We start from the raw sequence: 2,855 nt of genomic DNA, 5'->3' as shown, positions 1-2,855 counted from the left end.
AATACCCGGCTATGTGTAAATGTGGCCTCAGTGTGGATGAGAAACTTTTGGAAAACACTTGAAAACGCTAGTGTGGACGGAGAGCGTTTTGAAACGAAAACTCTGTTTTCAAATCTATCCGGATTAATGTAGACTCAGTTCCTGCAGTGTTCAGCTCCAACCCTAATTAAACACACCTGGGGCCTCATGTATCAATCTTGCGTACGCACAAAAACTTTGCGTACGCCAGCTTTCACGCTCACGGTCGTATGTACTAACGGTGAAATTAACGCGAGAATGTGCGTTCCTCCACGCCAATTTCATGACTGGCGTACGTACATTTCTCATTGTTTTTGTCCGTTGGCGACTCTTACAGGCAATGAAGTGAAGTTGCAAACATTACACAATGAATTGTTCTACAAGTCTATCGCACCACCACCTGTGGGAAGCATTGCTATTAATTTGCAATTTATAAAATAATTGACATATATTGTCACACGAGCCTTATGGGAATATTCTATCAATTATGCAATTAAGTAAGAACATATAAAAGCATATGCAAATTGATACAACCCTTAGTCTATGGCAATGACAGCTTTGGTTTAATGTCCACCTTTATATCAGACCATTTCTTTTAAGGTAATTTAGGGTAGACTGTGTACAGTTGAGACGTGTACAGTTGAGACACCTTAAAGGGGTGATGAACTGAGAAATCAAATTTTCCTTGAGCTTTTGACATATAAGAGATCATCATACTATAATAATATCCTGTAAGTTTCAGAACTGAAAACTACCTTGTTAGTCCAATAAAAGCTTTTATAGACATCAGGCTCAGCAAACGACTCGTTTTTCAAAGTGGGGAACAATGACGTCAAAGAGGATAAAACACCGCCTCCACAAAAGAAGATCAACGCCTACTTCAACACGGCCTGTTTAGCCCCGCCCACCGATTCGCCCAAACATGCTAAATAACATAGGACATGATAATTGCTAAACCGGATCGAGCTACTTCCAAGCAATAAACATGCTGTTTACTAAATATTGTGCAGTGCCTGTTTGTGGAAGAAGACAGTCTGCATAAGCTTCCTTCGGATTCCAGCATGGTTAAACTTTATTAAATCAGTCAATCAGCACAATTTCCCGACACGGATCTGCCAGCAACATGTAAGTAACCATGTGTATTCTAATGCCTGATCTGCGATCAGTGATTTCCGATGTGTAATTATTCAAGTTCAGATATCTTTCTCTTAAAATCGTTCAATACTGTTTATGCATCAGTGACTAAACGATCAACTTCACATAATTTCTCGTAGTATTATGAAAAAAATAATAACTAATTATTAAATTATATACAGAAAGCGATCAAAGAACGATCCCTTTCCAATCGTCCAAGATGTCAATCAAACAGCACAGCGCGAGCCGCGAGAGCTTATCTGGACACTTACCAAACTCGTGATGAAATAATGACACTGTTACACTACACAACGAAGCTCTTACTGTGTATTCACATCGTGTTTGCATTGAGATTTGGTGTAAGCATTTGTGAGAGTGCAAAAATTGCGTTGCAATGATAAGATCTTTATTCACACGATCAACAGACTGTCTGTCATCTGCTCAGTGCTCATCATGCTGCAACCTTTCATGTGATGGAATAGATTTAAATATAATGCTTTAAACGATACTTTTCACGATGTGTTAATCTCGATAGCTGTAATAGTAAAAACGTAGTCAAAGTTTTCAAGAGAGTTCATGTAATAATAGCTATTTCATATGCAAGCATGTCAGCCAATCACAGCAGTGGGCGTTTGCATTGCAGTCTCACAGCAGACACGCCCCTTAAAACGGAGCGTTCAGATCTGAAGCTGAAATCAGGCTTGGAAAAATGGCTTTTATTTATAAATTATTACAATTTTTGATGTAAAAATCATACTAACATTATAAGGGCACCCCAGGCAACATTATAAAATAATAAAACAATCCAGTTCATGACCCCTTTAAATAACTTGCGTTCGCAGCAAGCACAAGTTGTGATTTTTGCTGTGCACGTGCGTATTAGTGTCCTCTTTGATCGTGGGAAATTTGAACAACGGACGCATCTCCGATCCGAAGATATCGGGAAAAGTTATTTTTTTTCTAAGATATGACGTTCACTTCACCATGCACTCTCCACAATGAATATCTTATTATCCTTATGTGACTGTTAAACGTAACTGGTATCACCACAAACGTTATTCTGTGCCCTAAAAACTGGCATATTTCATGGTATTGTGTCATGCAAGGTAATTGCAAAATCTAGAGAAATGTGCGAGGTGGCCAGCGGAGGATAGTTAAGACACACGTGTACCAACTGTACCCCCGATAGAGTTCTATTAGGAAACACACTGTTTAGTTGTTCAGTGTTATGATAACAGCTTAAACATCGTAATTAGCCAGCATAGGACGCAAATGAAAATAAAATTTGATATTTGTAATATTTAATAAATATTGTTACATACCTTGTTCCTGCTTTATACATTTTAACCATTGCTAATTTAAATAAAATGAATGAATATAAATGGATGAATAAACAAAAATGTTGCCCAATTGTTATTTTCTTTATTTGTCTTTATTTTTTATATTTACAATGAATGGTTAGTTACCTTCACATCATTAAAAATGGGTGTCTCAACTGTACCATGCACTGTCTCCACTGTACCACATATTATTGATATCGTGATAATGACGTATCCTCTCCCGTGGTCTCCTGGGATAGAAAAGTATCAATCGGATGAGCACTCGAGAATCTGGGCGGAAGCAGTTGGACATCCGGGAACTTCTCGCCTACTCTTTTATAAATACTGATGTTTCGAACATGCTGATCCTTTCACATACTGTTT

Source organism: Scardinius erythrophthalmus (genome assembly GCF_964197995.2).
Source record: "Scardinius erythrophthalmus genome assembly, chromosome: 4".
Taxonomy (NCBI): domain Eukaryota; kingdom Metazoa; phylum Chordata; class Actinopteri; order Cypriniformes; family Leuciscidae; genus Scardinius; species Scardinius erythrophthalmus.
This window is presented reverse-complemented; position numbering follows the sequence as displayed.